The sequence below is a fragment of the Euprymna scolopes genome, chromosome 21 (assembly GCF_053919585.1).
Source record: "Euprymna scolopes isolate OS-2025 chromosome 21, ASM5391958v1, whole genome shotgun sequence".
Taxonomy (NCBI): Eukaryota; Metazoa; Mollusca; class Cephalopoda; order Sepiida; family Sepiolidae; genus Euprymna; species Euprymna scolopes.
In genome coordinates, this window is record NC_136502.1 from 4,723,594 (window position 1) to 4,743,593 (window position 20,000).

The window sequence follows — 20,000 nt, forward strand, 5'->3', positions numbered from 1 at the left end:
TAAGCAACGTTGAGTCTGGCTAGTACCAGACAGGTGACCATTTGGGAATTCTAGGCTGCTTTTTTTTACACTTAAGAAAATAAATGTACATTTAAGATGTGTCTTTACAGTAATCAGGACAAAAGACCATTTTTATAGTTAAATATTTATATATTTATAAAGAATAAGAATCGGAATCGGTAATTGTAACAGAATCGGGAATTTAGTACAGTATCGATAATTGTATCGTAACCGGGAAAAATATTGGAATCGTCCCATCACTATATATATATATATATATATATATATATATATATATATGCATTACGGCATAATCGCGTTGACACACCGGTTTTCGTCAGATAATCGAAGTTAAGCAACGTTGAGCTTGGTTAGCATCAGATGGGTGACCATTTGGGAATTCTAGGCACTGTATGTGCTCTCCGTTTATCTCAGCATTGTTTCCAGTCGAACTGACCCTGCACTTGCTACTGATATTTAACAACACCAACTTAGGAGAGGTGTTGTTGGGGATTGCACAACTCTTGCCACAAAACTTCCATGTACAGGCACCCTTACAGTGGGTATCTATAGTTTGTCAAGACTGAAGGAAGGAAGGAAGCTAACATACATACATACATACATACATACATACATACATACACACAATATATATATATATATATATATATATATATATATATATATATATATATATATATAGGTTAGCTTCCTTCCTTCTAGCTGCACTGATGAGCTGTGAAACAGCGAAACACTACTGCATGTGGATGACTATATATATATATCTATGTGTGTGTGTGTGTGCGTGTGTGTGTGCATACATCTATCTATATAAAGTTAAATATGCATATTATTTGGATTCGTCGGACTACTGTTCTCATTTTGATTGTGATTTTTACAACGTTTCGGTCGATGTAACCTCCGACCTTCTTCAGGTGTATCTTGTCGGACTTGGCAATGTTTCTGTTGAACTCGGGAATTGTGATGGAATTTCAAGCGGAGCCTTCTCTTAGTACTTTAACCACTGTGTCATGGGTTCACAGTGGTTCGAGTACTTGGAAAATGTCAATTGTAAAAAGTGATATTCTCCTGAAGGTTGAGGGTTCAATCCTCCGTGTGGGCGACTGAAAAAATACAATTGCGAATTATTTAGGACCTGTATCCAGTCATGGCTAACAGAACAATAGCACGTTACCCCCATGAAATAAATAAAAGGTTCCGCTCGAAATTCGTTTGACAGAAACATTCCCAAGTTCGACAAGATACACCTGAAGAAGGTCGGAGGTTACATCGACCGAAACGTTGTGAAAATCACACTCAAGATGAGAACAGTAGTCCGATGAATCCAAAAAATACGAATAACCAATCCTCATCTCAGAAATTCAGAAACGTCAAAGTTAGATATGTTTATCTGTTTTCATTGTAAATTTGCAGGCATAAGGAGTCTTAATTTGGGTTATATTAAGTTGAATATAGTTTTATACAAAAGAGGGTGAAAATTTAGATACCTGCGAATGTTTGTAAACTTTTAACAATGGTATTTGACATCAATTAATAAATATTCCTTGTCACAAACTATCTGACTAAGATGGGCATCAAAACAGTTCTTCTCCCTCCTTATAGTTCAGAAGTTGCTTCCTGTGACTTTTGCTTATTCCCTAAGCTTAAGGAAAACTAACTTGGAGGCTGTCGTTATAAGACAATTGAGCAGATGAAAGCGGCTGTGATGAGGGCCATTGACACGCTCACACATGAGGACTTTTGTGGGACCTTCCAGAAGTTGTTGGAACGATACAGCAAGTGCATTGCAACCAGAGGAGATTACTTCAAACGAGACTAGAGATTCATGTATGTACTATCAATAAAAGTGTATACGATAAAAGTCTGGAAATTTATTGAAGGCGCCTCGTAACTATCACTTCTGCAAGTATTTTGATCAAGCCTCATGGAAGAAAATTCTTACAATGAAATCGAAAATGCTTTTCTTTGACACTTGAATAAAACGGTTAGGTCAAGAGGGAGGGTCGAAATTAGCAATCAGAAAAGAAGGTGATAGTTGGTAATATATAATGGCAGAGATTTTCATTGATGACCAGATCTACCTAAAATTACAATTGTGCCCTGCAACACAAAAGGTTCAATTCTTCTGCTTGACAATGCCTCCTGACATGTCTCTCTAGAAGGTTCCTAACATGTTGGAAAACATTGTTGGTCTGATCAGTATTTAAAAATACCGGAGATTGGTCTTCTGCATCAATACAGACCAATTAGTTTCCTGTGCATTATGAGTAAGTTGTTTGAGTCCGTAATATTATTTATTATTATTATTATTATTGGCAAATTGTAGACTTCTCAGTACTCTGGGACAGGAACGTGAGAGAAGGAGAGTGAGAAGTGGAGCAATTATGCACCATTGGCCTTGGAGATATGGCATATACATGGGATTAAAACACAAATAATCCCGGTCGTAGTTGGTACACTAGGAGTAGTATCAAGTCGTCTGGAAGGACAATTGAAAAAACTATGACACTCAATGTTTTTGGCGGCCTTAAGACCTCTGCTATTGAAGGTACCACCAATATACTTGATCTTTGAAGCTTCTGGTTTGGATTGCAGGGCAAGTCCTCTGAGAATGAATCCTATCTCTTTTCAGGTAGACGTTAGTAAACGAAATCATAATAATAATAATAATAATAATTATTATTATTATTATTAATTATAATTGTAATAATACGCAAAGTCTATTCCTTTTTTTTACATAGTGATCACTACTTATCAAGGCCCAGAAGCCACTCAGGGATAAGGGTTATTGCAAGTACATTACGTTAGTGAGGAGATTTGCTGAAATGTTTACTTAAGGGGGCGGTTCATTAGGAATTTGTTAACATTGGACTTGAAGACATCCAAGTTGTAGTCCGGAGGGAAGCAGGCAGACGGAACAGAGTTCCACAGGCGTGCAGTTCTAAGAAAGAAGCTTTGTTCATGGAATCCGCGTTTTGATTTAGGCACAGATATAGAGTGGGGGAAATTTTTCACAGTGGATTCAGCTAGACGGGTGGTTTTCGTGAAAGATTGGCAAGGGGGGACCAGAGATTGGAGTTCAGACGAGCATCTGCCATGGAAATAATGATAAAACAAGGACAGGCTCGCAACGTCTCTTCTGTGGGAGAGAGGTTGCAGAGTAGAGAAAAGGGCATCCCCCAGTAAGCCACGAAGTCTATTTTGTACTCTGTCAAGGCAGAATAGGCTGTTTTTAGCAGCTCCTGCCCAGATATGGCAACAGTATTCCATCCTGATTTATTAGCACTTGAAGTTTCTTTTCACCCGATTATAGTCTACTACGTTTACCTATCCGGCATTGTTTGGGAATTAAAAATAATAACTGAATTGTTTACAATGAATTATAAAGTAATTTTGGTCAATTAAAATTTTTCATTCATTCCATACAAAACGTTCATGATGATGATGCCGATGATGATCATCATCATTGTCATCATCATCATTGTCATCATCATCATTGTCATCATCATCATTGTCATCATCTGTATAACCTTAGCTTTACATGTTTGATGGCTTTAAGAAATTGACATTCAAAGTAATCTATTTCTGGATATTATTTATCCCTTTTTTCATCAGGTCAATTTTTATTACTTCCTCCCATTTTTTATTTGGCCTTCCCTCTGTGAAATAGACCTGCCTCCTCAACTGTTCTACGTTTACAAACCAAAGAATTCTTATCCATTCTTTCAATGTAACCGAAATAACCAAATTCCCTGTTCTACATATATCCCCCCCAATACTGTTCAAATTTTACCGAGTTCATCAAATCTAAACTTCAACAGTTCTACATTTACTGATCCAAGCTATTGATATGATCATAACAGCAAATGTTCTGCATACATTTTTCCGATAGTGACCCATCTTCCTCTGAGGTCATCAGATCTAAGCCAATCTTAAAGATTTACACCACACATCCATTGCATCCTCGATTATATCATTTCTCTCCATGTAATGCATATCCTCAACTCTTGCTGGCCAGGTTTTAATTAATTATTAAAATAGATTTTCCTTAATGTAATATGTAAATGACATCATTCCTTGAATGTTGATTTCCTTCGAATAAATAGTATATATATAGAAATCATACTGGGATGGAAGTGTGTTAACGTCCGTTTTCAGTATGAAAATTAATTTGCGTGGACATACTATTCCTAAAGCCTGTCTTTAAAACTCACGTTGCACATCCATCGTATCATTCTTATATCATTTTTCCCATGCAACACATGTCCTCAACTCTCACTCGCCAGCTTTCATTTCTGCTATGGAATCATAATCAGATCTAGTGCATTTAATTTTTAAACTAATCTATCTCTGATCAGGTGTTTATTTATTTTTATTTATGCCCATCCTTACCCCTTCCTCCCATGTTTTCCGTGGCCTTCCCCTGTCAACAGACCCTGCTACTTCAACTGTTCAACATTTACTAACCCCAAAATTTGCATCCATTCTTTCAATATGATCATAAGAACAAATGTTCTGCACACATTTTCCGATAGTGACCCATCTTCCTCTGAGGTCATCAGATCTAAGCCTATCTTTAAGATTTTCACCACCCATTGTATCATCCATCATATCATTTCTTTCCATGCAACGCATATCCTCAACTCTTGCTGGCCAGGTTTTGCTTCCATATATCATCACAATGCATACACACGTCTGATAAAGTCCCCTATTCATCAAGAGTGGCAATGCTCTGCTGGTTAGTAATGATAAAAGCTACTTGAACTTATTCTGTCATTCACTTCTAATTCTTACACTAGCACCTGCTCCACGCTGCACCACAATAGTATCAACAAAGTAACAAAACTTTTCAACAACGAATATTAAATTAGTATATAGAGACGCTAATTTAATGTTCGTAGTATGTTATCATTTAATAATAACGTCGCCATTCACATATATTTTCTTCACATCTGATTTCTTATCTATCTCCATTGTCTTACACTTGTTTCACATAAATTGGTTACCAGTCATTCACTGCATATCTTGTGTACCATGAATTCCTTTATACAAACTAAGCATTAATGGATTATTAGCAAAGAAAAGAAGAAATCATAACTTGTAATTAAAGGGAAATAATTCATGACATGATTACTTTCCTTTAATGTATATGACTGAGATTTTTATGAAAAAATGAAAAATAATTTTGGTTAATTTGAATTAATGGCGTTAATGGATCATTAGTAAAGAACAAAGAATAATATTGAATTAAAAGGAAATAACTCTTCTTTTCCCAGATAAGCATTTTCGAAATGAAACTGATACAAAATAAAACATCTTCATGCCAATAACATGGCGAAAGAAACAAATGAAAGAATAGCTACTTCAAATCAAACATCGATATATAAAGTGGATTCTTATTTGGGTTCAACTTTTGAAATCCTATAACAATAACTTTAAATAGAAGTTCAGTGAGTTCCTATTATAATATTAAATTCAGCCAAGCATAAATGGACTCATAGGTACTCATTAGAGATATTCAGTGCTTGGCCTTGTTCCCTGACTAGGACAATGAACACCATCCCTCATTTCTTTCTTTCTCTTTTCGACTGAGCAACTTGGTGATGCTTGCTAGTCACTCATGTAACACTGGTTCACTTTCATCTGACAGATTGAGAGTACAGTTTGGATAGTTTGTCTTGCTACTGTTTCTGACTGACAGTACAAGAGCCCTAACCCTCAGAGTAGCGCTTACTCACAGCATAGAAGTTATATTTGCTCTTTACCCTCCTTACAATGATGGAGTAGTTATCTTTTAGAGTACTGCTAACCAAATTGATCATATCCTGTTTTTTCATGCCTCAGCCAACATTCACGTCTGAAGAGATTTCAATGCTCATGATGAAGAAGGGAGGTTTTGTCATGATGTCTGTCTTGATTATGACCTAACTAAGATTGTTAATGAACTTACATAAGTAACTGATGCTGATTGACAATTTGTAAGTCTTCTAGATCTTTTTCTAACAACATACCCTGAATTGTGCTCATCCTCAGTTCTGTCTCTGCTAGGATCTTCTGATCATTCAGTTGTTTCAATAAAGATAAAAACAAAGTAAAACAAAACCCCAAATAGCCCTCTCCATTGAACAGTGTATCAATATTTGATAACTGACTGTAACGTTTCCGAATGTTTATCTCGGAACTACTCCTACGCTCTGTGTTTAAAAAAGAATGTGCCCTATATAAGCATCCGACTTAACTGATTGATTAACCATCAGTATAGACAGCTACATATCTTTCCAGAAATTCCAATAGGAACCGAACAACGAGCCATAATACACCCTTGCAAGTACTGTTGCCATTGTACACAAACCACTATTTCAATTGCTTTAAACGTAATAGATGTGTTAAAACTAAAGTCGGCTTTAGAACTCCCAGCAATCATTGCAAAAAGGGTATAGAAAATGTGAAAGAGTTATATGCTCAAACTATCAAGTTCAAAATAGAAGAATAGAGGCTTGGATCCCATGAGGTTTAGCGAATAACATACAAAGTCCTAAACAAATGCATATCCTCTATCCTAACCATCATCAATTTTGTCAGCATCAGATAAAGCCAAACTCTTTGCCAAGAACTTTGCAGCAAACTCAACCCTATGCTATCAGGGTCGTCTACCTCCTGAGCAACATTCACATATCTGGTCATGATCTTGCTACACTCATCAAGTACCTTGACACCAGCAAAGCAACTGATCCTGACAGTATTCCAGTTATAGCAACTGGAACTAACACCTATTCTTGCAAAGCTGTTAATCAATACCTTAAGAAGAAATGCTTCCCAACACCTTGGAAGACCTCATTAGTTTTCCATTATTAAAAATACTGGATATCAATCAATTTTGTGTTTCATGAAGAAATTGCTTTAATTCGTGTTAAATAGAGAAATAGTCAACCAGCTCCGCAAAGACAACCTACTCAATGACAAGCAATATGGTTTCCCTCCTACAAGATCTCCAGCTAATGTACTGACTTTAATTTTATACAGAATCAAGGAATCTATTGACGGTGGTTTCCTTTCAAGAGCAATAGCATATCAAAGGCATTTGATAGGATTTGACAAGCTTCTAGGTCTGATCTTCACCCATGACCTGAAATGGAAGGCCTACATCAAGTTTGTTGCCAAGATCGCCAAAAAAATGGTTCTATCACTCCAGAAGGTATCTCACTGCCGACACAATCCTCTACCTCTATAAGAGTCCGATAGATCCTAAAATAGAGTACTGTTAGCACATTTTGATAGGAACTATTCGGGGCATCCTATTCTGTCTAGACAGAGTTCAAAACCGGCTTCGAAATCTAGTAGGTGATGCCCTTTTCTCTTCTCTGCAATCTCTTTCCCACAGAAGAGACGTTGTAAGCATGTCTCTGCTCTTTCGTTATTTTCATGGTAAGTGCTTGATGAAGCCCCAATCGCTCATAATCTTAAATAATTTAATTCTACCCGATTTCCACCCCTAAAAATTACTATGCTGTTGTCCCGCTAACCACAATACACTCATTGAACCTTATCCTCGAGTGGCCTTCAGGCCTTGATAAGTGGTTACCTCATTGTAAAAAAATCTCTAAGAGGGATTGCTCTATCATCAGTTGTATAGTATCAGAATAATTGTATTGCCATGTCATATATTTTTCGATATTTGTTATCCGAAGGGTGGAGCTTCAAAACGATATCAATCTCATGAAAATCCATCGTCTCTGTCCAAAATTTTAGGCAGACATACATACATACATACATACATACATACATACATACATACGTACATACATACATACATACATAAATTAAAACAGATAGGTAGGATCTATATCATAGATGATGATGATGATGATGATGATGATGACCGTCCAATCCAATGATGTATAGTGACATTTTTGGTGATCCTGGTTGGGATTAGACTTTACCAGAAGGTTTTTATCTGTAGAATTATCTAAAAAATGTTTATTAAAACAATTTTCAGATTATTCTTCAGCTGAGACGAACCATCACGATGAGGACAGCGTTAAGAGAAGAATGTGTCAAAGTTAATGACAATTCTTTTACGTCATATCCATGTCTGCTTATTATTGGACGGCAATAAAAGAAAGAGGAAGGGGAAACGGGGCAATTCAATTTGGGTAAGGTGTTGCAGATTAGAGTCCTGCGAATTTAAAAAAAAAAACTCTATTACATTAGCTAGTTTGCATAACTAGATGGAAAGAATTTTAGAAATAAGTTATGAAATTAATAAAAAGGAAATATTTGACATAATGGAAAATAAACAATAACATAATGGATTTTACGATAAACAAAATATGATTAGGATATTTACAATAAACAAAGGTAATTGTAAACAAACGGGTTTAGAATTTAGTTTAGGCAAAAAAATGTTTGCAATTAATTGTAAATTTTTACGATACAGGAAAAAGTTAACGACACAAAGGATTGACCTTTTTACATAAGTGATTACATAAGCAGAAACAATGTTTTTGTTATATCTAGAGACAGTTCTAAATTGAGAGCCGAGTTTGGACTGAGAGGTTAGTGTGGGGAGATCATGACGACTTACATCCTAGGAAGTTAAAACAGGATGTTGCAATTGAAATACAGCAAAATCTAATTAAGGGATTGCAACTCTGCGGAAGCCATTGTGGAGTGTGGAAATAAAAATTATACATTAAAGTTTAACAAAAATGTTGCTACTCAATTATGTGAATGGTCCGAACTACAACGAGAAGCCGCTCCGAAGGAAATTAAGAGGTACAGTCCCATCGCCGCGATGTTGCATCTCTGTGCCTGTTTTACAAATATTTAAATGGAATGTGCTCTGATGAACTCATTGCACTTGTGCCCCCTCGACGTACATATCCCCAACAAACCCGCTTAGCAACAAAATCACACCCCTTCACTGTTGAGGTCCCTGAATGCCAGAAAGATTTTTACTCTAATAGTTTCTTCCCTTGAACAACTAGACTTTGGAATTCACTTCCTACTACCTGCTTCCCTAACTGTACTGATATGCAGAAGTTTAAATGTAATGTAAACCAACATCTTGTTAATCTTTCTTTAAGTAGCGATATGCCTTGTTTGGGGTGAAGGTGAGTAAAAAAAATAAATAAATTAGGGTTAGGGTTAGGGTTAGGGTTAGGGTGGAAGAACTATTTGAATCTGTTATACATTCACAATGCAATAGTACACGATTTATTAAAAAAAAAAAGAGGGGGCTCTGATTAGATTATGTAAGATTATGGATATCCACTGAAGGGTGCCTGTACAAAAAATTGTGGCAAGAGTTGCAGAATCCTCAACCACACCTTTCTTAAATCAGCACTGTTTTAATTCCTGTTGCAAGTAAACATAAGTTCAGGACAACTGGAAAACTATGCCGAGATAAGCAGAAAGCATATGCAGCGTTTAGTGTTCCCAAATAGTCACCCATCTGGTACTGGCCAGGCTCATCATTGCTTTACTTTGTTTATCAGGTGAAGACCAGTTTGTCAATGTGATTATGCTGTTTTATATATACATTTTATAAATATGCCACAATTTTATAAGGAAAGGGACATCCAATCATATTCAATCTATTTATATTTATCACAATATTTTTCAGTATTAGAAGCAATATTTGAGTTTATCTGGCATGCACTAAAAAAAATCGGCGCTTGTCATCACCATGGCAACACAAAACCTCACTGTTCTAATGGCATTAAGTTTAATCTTTAACTATTTTATTAATTCTTGAAAATGGTCCAAGTATGTTAAAAGCTAAACTCCATCAAGATGAATTTGAAACAATTACACAAGGAAAATTATGAACACCAATTTTAAGCTATACAGGGTGAAACGATAAAATTGTTGCCCTAGAAAAGACGACATGATCTCATTTCCGTTTGATGAAAACCGGTTTTCTTTTTTTATTGCAGACCGTCTACTAGTTGGCCAGTTGTGTACAAATGCTAAGTGCAATAGAAGCCTTCTGTCATGTCTGAAAGTGACACAATGTTTAACAAGCAAGATTAGAGATGCACCGCTGGATTGCCACGAATGACAGGGACGGGTTCAGGGCGATAAAAACAAAGTTTCTGGCCACGGTTATGGTCTTTGGTGTGATTTCAAGTGAGGGCCACAACATGCCACCTCACATTTTCGAAGTCAGCTTGAAAGACAACACCAAAGTGTACTTGAATGTGCTGAAGAGTGTGGTGATCCCCTTGTGCAATCAGGTGGCTGCTGGCAGACCCTGACTGTTGCAGCAGGACTTGGTGTCGGTCTACGTCCAAAGAGATCCAGGCTCGACTTCATAAGGAATGCTATGACTTTGTACCCTTCTCTCACTGGCCCACCTCCTTTCCCAACCTGAATCCACTGGACTACTTCATTTAGACATACATTGAGACCATCACCAACATGTCCTTCCACAATACCAAAGCCAGCCTGATTGCCAGCATCCACCAAGTATTCACAGAGGTCCCACCGGCACTTGTGGAAAAGGCATGCTCCCAGTTACATACCCATATCAAGACAGTGATTGAGACTGAAGGCGGCTCCATTGAATATAATCAAGTTACCTAAATTGATTTTTTCAATAAAAGTTTTATAATAAATCTGTAGTATTGTTTTCTGTAGGGCGACAACTTTATCGTTCCACCCTGTAATATTTGAGTTCGTATGGCATACACTGAAACAGTCGGCGCCTGTCATCACCAAGGCAGCATCAAACCTCAACATGTCAATGTTCTAATGGCACTAAGTTTCACCTTTAACTATTTTATTTATTTTCCAAAATGGTCCGGGCAGGTTGAAAACTAAACTCCGCCATATTTGAATTTGATGCTATATGATATTATACTTATATGTATACTACTATACTTATACTAGGGAAATTATGAGCACCAATTTTGAGTGATATCTACGAGGGTTGTTCCAAAAGTCATACATCCTGCATAATCATGTTGACACACTAGTCCCCATTAGATCACCAAAGTTAAGCAACGTTGAGCCTGATCAGTACTAAAATGGGTGACCATTTGGGAATTCCAGGTGCTGTATGTGCTCTCTACTTATTGTGACATTGTTTCCAATCATCTAGCACATCTCCTTACCACTGGAATCAAGCAGTGCCGATTCAGGAGAGGTGTAGTTGGTGATTGCACAACCTTTGCCTCACAGTAACACATGCAGCTATCCTTTACAATCTTTCACGAAAAACACCCGTCTAGCTGAATCCACTGTGAAAAATTTCCCCCACTCTATATCTGTGCCTAAATCAAAACGCGGATTCCATGAACAAAGCTTCTTTCTTAGAACTGCATGCCTGTGGAACTCTGTTCCGTCTGCCTGCTTCCCTCCGGACTACAACTTGGATGTCTTCAAGTCCAATGTTAACAAATTCCTAATGAACCGCCCCCTTAATTAAACACTTCATCAAATCTCCACACTAATGTAATGTGCTTGCAATAACCCTTATCCCTGAGTGGCTTCCGGGCCTTGATAAGTGGTGATCACTGTGTAAAAAGAAAAAAAAATTTATCTTTTGTAGATGGACGGAGGGATAAATACATCCTATCTTTTAATTAAAATAAAGTTGAAAAACTGTGAAAATGGGAGTGGTACCATTAAAACGAGCGATTCTCTGTTCTCTAAAATTTATTTATTTTTCTACATAATCATTATCATTCTCAATGCACTTTTGCCAGAGATGAGGGGTGCTGGTGTGCATGGGCGTTTGGAGCGCACATTGTCACTCACATCTCTGTTGTCACTCTGACATCGATGAACCCATCTCCTAACTGTGCTGGCATCAAATGCATCAGCTTTGTAAACGTGACCAAGATAATGACACAGACTTTTAACCTGGGTGCAGCAAGTTCGAAAAACGCAAACCCCACAATATTATATCATTATTAGACAGGACAGATACTACACTTTAATCTTAGCCAAAAAAGTATATTTTAGTTCTAGTTTTACATTTGACACAACAGCAACACCAGGGATATTTTGGTGGCTCAGTGGTTAACAATACCGACTGGCAACCTGGGTGCGTCAAGTTCGAATCCTGTTCGTTTCACAAAAAGACTTTCCCTTAGGCATGATGGCAAGCCTTATGTGATCCCTCCTGTAAGTATCCAATGTTTTTTCTCAAAAGAGTTCAAACTATAAAGACATCAGGGAAATGAATGCCAACAATAATCATCTGATTTATACGAAATGAATGATGCTCAGCAACAACAACATGGACATGATGGTGGCTCAGTTGCTAACGATGCGTGCTGACTATGTGGGTGTGCCAAGTTCGAACCCAGTTCATTCCACAGAAATAATTTCAGTTAGGAATATTAGCAACCTTTGTAAGTATCCGATGTCTTTGCAAAAAAAAATTCTCAACAAAAAAATATTGGGAAAAAAAATCATGAATGATGATGGAAAACAAACAAACAAACAAACAAACAACACCTTGAGTGGCCTCTTGGCCTTGATAATGTGGTGATGCCTATGTAAAAAAACAAAAAAAAAAAACAACAGAAATCGAACCGGGCATGCCAGGCCCACAGTTCATGCCTATAACCACAACACTAACCTATTATTTGTTGTTTCGTAGTTTCAATTATTTGGATTTTTCAGACTACTGTTCTCATCTGGAGTGTCATGTTCACAACGTTTCGGACGATGTAACCTCCGACCTTCTTCAGATGTATCTTGCTGAACTCAGAAATGTTTCTGTTGAACTCGAGAATCTAAACAGAATCTTTATTTACTTCATGGGGGTAGCATGCTCTTGTTCTATCAGCTATGACTCAATAGAGGTCCTAAGTAATTCGCAAATCTATTTTTGAATCACCCACACTGAAAAATTAGCCTTCAAGTAGTCTAACCACTGCGCTATAGACCTGTGGTGCAGTGGTTAGGGTATTTGAAAAAAATCAGTTGTAAAAGTGATATTCTCCTGAAGGTTGAAGGTTCAATTCTCAGTGAGGACGATTGAAAAATACAATTGCGAATTACTTAGGACCTCTATCCAGTCATGGCTGACGGAACGAGAGCATGCTACCCCTTTGAAGTAAATAAAGGGTTCCATCTGAAATTCTGCCCAGATTCCCAAGTTCGACAAAAACATTCCTCAGTTCGATAAGATACACCTAAAGAAGGTCGAAGGTTACACCGACCAAAAAGTTGTGAAGATGACACTCAAGATGAGAACAGTAGTCTAAATAATCCAAATAATTGAAATCCTCACCTAAAAAATTCAGAAACGTTCGTAATTTCAGTTCACGAAAATCTAGTCAACCTTACTATTTGATGAAAAGCTGGAAAAGGGGTACATGCATTTATACCTTCTTGAAAGATATTAGTGGACCCTGACCGAACTTGAAACTAAGTCTAGAATCTATGCCTATAACCACTTCACTTCATTAAGCTGTATGTATCACGTGTTGGCTGAAAGTTTTTTGTGGAATTCATGTTAGCAAAAATTGTATAAGTTAGAATGTTTTAGCCGCCATCAAATTCGAATCGGCGGCTAGACTTATTTAAAAAGATAGAATGGGAAACGGAACGAAAAAAGTAATTAACACAAACATGTTTTACACTACACACATGTTTTAGTTAAATTTCATCTTTGTAGAAAAAAAAGAAAGAATATTTTGGAAACGAAGCAGCCTGTAAGAGTGTTGTGAAAAATAGAAATAGGAAACGGAACGAAAAACGAAAGTAACGCAATGTTTTAAGTATATTGGTATTTATTTGCTTGCCCACCTAAGCAAAATGTGACACAAGGTCATTTTTAAGTATATTTCATAGCAGTGGAAGTCCCCAAAGTGAACAATGCCAATGTTTATCAAAAGCTGTACAGAAAACGAAAGAATTTGCCCGCGAAAATAAACTAAAAAAAAATAAAAACACATTTGGGATTTTCTTATTCGCTTTGTCAAACTGGGTGTTTATGCCAAGGAAAAAAATTAATCATTTGTATATTGCACACATAGCATGGAACCAACGAATCAAATTTCATTAAAATCCCACTTTTTTCTATTTACTAAAACATAGTTTTAGAACAAATAATAACACTTTCCTGTGGGTATAAGTTAACAAGTTTAATCTGTAATGCTAGTAGCCTCCATGTTGGAAATGTTTGAGCATGAAGAGGTATGAAAGAAAAGCTATATATATATATATATATATATATATATATATATATATATATAGGGAGGTGGTGTCTGATCAACACTACTGGAGAACGAATATACTGTTTTGTTTTTGAATCAATGAAACAGTGTTTTATTGTAAACAATTGTTAATTCCTAAAATAACATTAAGACTATTGTAGATTATTGAAAGCAAACTAATACAGTGATTGCAAGAGTTTAAATTGATTTACTGACCAAACAGTTTTCCAACGAAGAACTTGGGATTAAAGTTCGTTTTTTTAAATTTTATTTTTAAACTAGAGTTTTAAAAGTTGAAAAAAAAAATTCCAAGAATATATATAACTATCTATTTCATCTATAATCATTTAGTAAATATCTATATATAACCACACAGACACACACACACGTTATATATATATATATATATATATATATATATATATATATATATATATATATATAAAGCGATACATATATACATACATATTGGTTCGATTCATCCAAATGACCAAACGAAAGGATTAATCCACAAACATAATTTATTTTTTATTTTGGCGAATACTTATATTTTTTTCTTTCTGTCTTACGCACATTTCACAACCCGGAACGAAAAAATTATCTTTTTTTTTTATCGGTGGCTCTAGTGAGAAGTTAGGAAACTTTCAACAGTAACGTAATGAAAAATGCTTTGTTTTTTTACTTGTCGTTCTTCTCATCTTTCTTGTTCATCATTGTTTTGCTTTCGAATAGTGTGTCTGTTCACTTTTTATTAATAAATGTTCGTCTCTGAAGAGCAGCCAAAACTATTTTTCATTACGGGTTGCGAAACAGGTGTAAGATGGAAAGAATAAAAGGTATAATCATTTACCGAAATAAAAATTAAATAAAAAAAAAATTGTATGTGGACTGATTCTTTCTTTGGTCATTGAAATCCATCCTACCAATATAGATGCTCTGAAGTCGGAAACAAATTCATTGAGCTTGTGATTTGAAACAGTTTGGGCAATATTTTACGGGACATATACATTAAAAGAATATACATTTATATAAACTCACACACACAAACACACACACACATATAATGAAATCAAATGAGATGCAATGTTTACCTGATATACTTTTTTTCTACATAGGCATAAGCACTTATCAAGGCAAGATACCACTCGAGCATAAGGGTTAAGAGTGTACAATATGCAATATTGGACAATATAGTAATCGTTAGTAATGGAAATTTGGTAAATTTGTTAACTTATATGGAACGGCTCATCAAAAACTTGTTTAAGTTGGACTTGAAGACGACCATATTGTAGTCAGCTGGAAAGCAGGAAAACGGAACACAATTCCATAGGTGTGCAGTTCTAATAAAGAAGCTTTGTTCATGGAATCTACGTTTAGGTTTAGGCACAGATAAAGTGTGTGTGTGTGGGGGGGAATTATTGAAAGTGTTTTCAGCTGGACGAGTGTTTCTTGTGAAAGTTTGGAGAGAGTGGAACATAGATTGAAGCTCAGTCGAGCACTTGCTATGAAAGTAACGATAAAGCAGAGACAAACTCGCAACATCTCTTCTGTGAGATAGAGGTTGCAGGGAAGAGAAAAGGACATCTTCTACGAAGTCTATTTTGAACTCTATCAAGGCAGGACAAGTCCTTTCTAGCAGCTCCTGCCCAGATGTGGCAACAGTACTTCAATGGTAAACTACGATCTAATATAAATAACAGTATTTATAGATAGATATGTTAATCCCAACGAAATTAAAAAGCTTAATACACACACGATAGAGAGCAGAGTTTATTATAAGAGAAAAGAAATTCAAACTGTAAGTTGAAATTTACAATCAAATTTATTCTTCGACAGAATACTCCAAAAAACAATTTACGAAAGTGTTTTGGAGTATTTAATTCTGTCTGTTTTCTATCTGTCCATTCCAGTTTTTTTTTTCTGGGAAACTATTTTTTTTTTTTTTACATAGTAGTCAGCACTTATCAAGGCCCAGAAGCCACTCGGGGATAAGGGTTATTGCATGTACAGTAATCAATGGGATAATATCGTAGCAATCGTCAGTAATGGAGATTTGATAAAGTGTCTTACTTAAGGCGGCGGTTTATCAAAAATTTGTTTATGTTGGACTTGAAGACATCCAATTTGTAGTCAGGTGGGAAACAGGCAAAGGGAAGAGAATTCCACAGGTGTGCAGTTCTAAGAAAAAAGCCATGTTCATGGAATCTACATTTTGATTTAGGCACAGATAAAGAATGGAGAAAATTATTGACAGTGGTTTCAGCTAGACGGGTGTTTTTCGTGAAAGATTGGCGAGGGGGACCAGGGATTGGAGCTCAGACGAGCACTTGCCATGGAAGTAATGATAAAACAAAGACAGGCTTGCAACGTCTCTTCCGTGGGAGAGAGGTTTTGGGGAAGAGAAAAGGGCATACCCCACTAAGGCACGAAGTCTATTTTGTACTTTGTCAAGCAGGATAGGCTTTTTTCAGCAGCTCCTGCCCAGATGTGGCAGCAGTACTCCATCCTTGGACGTACTTGGCTTTTATATAGATAGAGAATTGCATCAGCAGTGAGATATCTTCTAGAGTGGTAAAAGGATCCTACCATTTTTCCAGCGACCTTGGCAACAAACTTTATGTACATGTTCCATTTCAGGTCAGGAGTAAAGGTCAATCCCAGAAGCTTATCAAAACATGGAGCCTCCCCTAGACGAGAGCCATCCATTTCAATTGATGCCAGATAGAGATCAGAGCGTTGATGATGTAAAGATAGGAGCTTGGTTTTAGATACATTAAAAGTAACCAGCCACCTCTTCCCCCACTGTACCACGCGCTCAAAATCAGAGGAGAGAAAATCAGAGAGAATTTGTCATTTACGGCCTTTGATGTGTTGCCATAGATGGTCATGTCATCAGCATAGATGCCAACAAATGATTTAAGTATGTGTTTTGGAAGATCATTGATGTAGATCAGGAAGAGAGTTGGGCCCAGGATGGACCTCTGAGGGACTCTAGCATTAATACTGTGGGCCTCTGATTTCTGCCCATCAATCACTACTCTTATGAACCTATCAGAGAGAAATGATTTAATGATTGAGAAAACATTTCCGGTTATACTGTAGCTGGAAATCTTGTGAAGTAGGCCTTTATGCCATACCTTATCAAAGACCTTTGATATGTCAAGAGCAATTGCCCTAGAAAGGAAACCTTTGTCAAGAGATTCATTAATCTCATGAGATATAACCGTTAGCACATCTGCTGTAGATCTAGCAGAACGGAAATCATATTGCATGTCACTAAGAAGGTTATTTCTGCTGAGGTGTTTGACTACTTCTTTATTTAATATGGATTCCAGCAACTTACTCATGACACACAGGAGACTTATTGGTCTGTACTGAGAGGGGGATGACTTTTCACCTGAATTCTTAAATACAGCGCATACTAATGAGGTTTTCCAGGGTGATGGGAAGCACTTCTCCTTAAGGTAACGCTTAAACAGTTTTGTAAGTATGGAGGCAAGTTCAAGTTGAAGCTTTTTCAACACTATAATTGGAATGCCGTCAGGGCCAGTTACTTTACTGGAATCAAGGTTCTTGATTAGCTTGGTAACCTCATGCACGGATATTTGTATGTTACCTAGCATGTTCTGTGTTATAGGAGGAAATACGGAGAGTTGATTGCCTTCGTCGCAGAGGGTAGAATTAGCTGCAAAGTTCTTGGCAAATAGTTTGGCCTTGTCTGATGCTGACGAGATGACCTCTGGTCCATTAATTATAATTGGGATAGAACGCACACTTCTGTTCACGATCCTGTTTGTTATTTGCCAAAACTGGTGGGAACCAAGCCGTTGCTCAGCTACTTTGGATTTAACAGACTGAGCACATAGCTCTCTTGCATGTTTTATTACTCTCTTACAGTGGTTGCTGGCAGTCCTGAAAGCAGCTTTAGTCTCAGTACATCTATTACGTTGGTAGCTATGGAAAAAGTGATTCCTGTGCGCAATGGCAGCCGCACATTCTGGGTAGAACCATGGCTGGCTGTTAGGTTTTTGTTGGAATTTTTTGGATGGTATGAATCGATCTATGCCTACAATTAACCATTCGGTCAGGTCTGATACTATAGAGGACACATCCTTTTTAAACATGGAATGCAGAGGTAGGTCAGATATGAATGTACGGAAACTATCCCAGTCAGCCATATAGTATCGATATACTATACGATGGAAGGGTACATCTGGGGACTTATTACATTTCATTTTTATCTTAACTGATACAACCGAGTGGTCCCAAAGGAGATAGAGCGAAACATGAACATAGCTCAGGGGAAGTTGAGTTGATCTGTCTTAAATTGTGTATTAACCTTCGTGATGATAGGTTGGAGCTATGTATTATGATACCTGTTGGATGGGGTTAATTGGGATTAGTATGTAAGTTCCTCTTTTTCTTGGAAACTAGTGGTCCGACTTGGATGCTATTTTGTATGAACCGCTGTTATAAGTTACAACTAGTTAATTATTATGCTACCCATTCGATGCACAGTTAATAAAATATTATTAATGGTTTAACAAGAATTAGTATTTTATAAAACAGGCATATAAATTTATCCATATTTAACCATCTAATTAATATAAAACATTAATTGTAAGCCAACGGACTATAACTTTTGCTCATCTATAACGAACTAAACAATTTAGTATATATATACGTGTGTGGGTGTGTGTATTGATTAGAAGGACTATCTCTAGGTTAATGTGACCATTGTCATTTGTTTTTTTGTGTAAATACTTGGCGTTAATGAGTGTCCAGTGATATAATAATAATAATAAATATATATATATATATATATATATATATATATATATATATATATATAAGTAGTACATAATCAAAGTATATATATATATACATACATATATATATATATATATATATATATATTGTGAACTATATATATTCTCCTATAAATTTGTGTATTGATAGTCATATAAAAAAAAATTTTTTTCTATTTATTTAAAAAGAAAATACAACTTTGCTATATATGGATCGTGGAATTGCATTCATCTGCAAAAGATTTAGTTAATTTGCATATTCTTTTAAACATTCATTTTAATCAATTCCCTACTAGTTTTTTGGTTTTCTCATGGGATGATCCTCTTTAGTTAACTATTATGTGTAATTATATTCATGCAGATATTCTACATGATTTATACTTGCGTAATGTTTGCGTACAAATGTTATAGTTAACACAAAACTCTTTCCATATATATTCATGTATACATATATATTTCTGTTTAAAAAATTTTGCCTACCAAACTCCTCCTAGAGTTTTTGGTCTACAGATATGAAACTTCATATATAAGGTATTTTGACCCATGAAAATCTTCATATTTGGTTTTTAGCCCGCGAAAATCGGTACAAAAGTGTGAAAGTTAAATAAAAAAAATTTGCCAGGTGAAGGTCGAACGCTGGGGCATTACGAATATGCATGCATAATGCAATAGCTATTAGGTGATGTTTTAATTTTTAGCCTTGCAGCAAACATGTCTTCATAGCTCAGTCATTAATGGCAGAAGAAAGAATAGATTGTAAGCTAAACGTTTTGGTTTCGATTCTCGGTGGTTATGCACGAGTCATGTTTTAAAAAACTTTTTTTTTTCTTTTACACCTCCAAACAACCTGCCAACGTTTAACAGGGTTGTTTTAATCTACCCCCCCTACCAACACACACCTCCAAACACCCGGGCAACGCCGGGTACCCCCGCTAGTATAATAATAAATCAAAATATCATATTTAAGTGTATTTTACACACCGGGCAATGTCGG

At 36.2% G+C, this 20,000-nt stretch overlaps 1 protein-coding gene and 1 pseudogene across 4 annotated transcripts in view; one reads left to right on the top strand and one right to left on the bottom strand.

The window, feature by feature from the left end:
* LOC145241974 (protocadherin gamma-A11-like) overlaps positions 1-20,000 on the bottom strand; it is a 412,318-nt gene that overhangs the window by 339,846 nt on the left and 52,472 nt on the right. The window lies entirely within an intron of this gene.
* LOC145243328 (5S ribosomal RNA) lies at positions 10,971-11,088 on the top strand (annotated as a pseudogene).